Source organism: Dendroctonus ponderosae, unplaced genomic scaffold (genome assembly GCF_020466585.1).
Source record: "Dendroctonus ponderosae isolate FM_Combo_2020 unplaced genomic scaffold, Dpon_F_20191213v2 Dpon_F_20191213_7, whole genome shotgun sequence".
In the NCBI taxonomy this organism is placed as follows: domain Eukaryota; kingdom Metazoa; phylum Arthropoda; class Insecta; order Coleoptera; family Curculionidae; genus Dendroctonus; species Dendroctonus ponderosae.
Genome location: NW_026018916.1, coordinates 1,446,679 through 1,447,712, shown reverse-complemented (window position 1 = coordinate 1,447,712; position 1,034 = coordinate 1,446,679).

Below are 1,034 nucleotides of genomic sequence, written 5' to 3'. Positions count from 1 at the left end.
TACAGATAATTTCCGAAAATCCGCTGTGTTTTGAAAAAACACACTCGTAACCCACTTTGAAAGATGCACCGACGTCGGCAATAATTCATCCACACCCAAAAATGAAGTCATCGCAACGATTCCCAAAAAAATCATTTTGCAAATCATATCTGATGTCATTTCGCAATCACCTTCTTTGGATGACGACTATATTCACTTAATTAACTGAAAATATAGAAGAGAGTATATAGTTCCTGGTAACTTTGCGGGTTTCGGACTGGGTTAAAAGCCCTTCACTTCTTGAAGCCCCAAAAACAGCAGTTCTTTGTCTATTTAACCGCCTTTTCTGGAACCCCTAGTTCCCCAATATTGATAACTTTTCTATAAACCAAATAAAGACGAAAAATGAACAAACTATCAAACATTGCACAAGTTTCCAACGCAAAACACGACCTCAAACAAACTCTCCAGCTACGAATAGCGTTTGAATTGAACCGTGAAATTAACCATGCACTCTTGCATATCTCCGATCTAGAAATTAGTTGAAATTTGGCAAAAATAATTTATATTGAAGCACACTTCAAGCCCCAATTGAGCATCTCGTGCGAAATCCTATCCGACTATTGCCAAAATAGTTGACCCACATTCAAACAAAACCTGCACATGAAGAGAAGCTATAATTATGCTTATAATGGTCCTGAAGGTATTCATTATTATCACTTTTTACTATTACAATATCTTTGCAGTAATTACGGTTTGCCGAAATTGGCCTAACTCAACTTTGCTGATTTCGTGCAGGGATTATTAGCTGATCAAGGTGAGAGCTACGGGAAAACGCTATGGAATAGTGAAGGTTATTTATTTATTTATTATGAACAAAGTTGAAATAAACAATTGCTACTGTCCCTCATTCTCCCATCAAAGAATTTCTTCAAATGCAACCAAAGAAATATATTCCTTTGTTGAAATCTCGTGGGATTTATGGGCATTTTGAGCCCCCATTTTGCTAGAGCGCGTTCGCGATTGTAACTTTTAAATCCTTATTGAAAACAAGT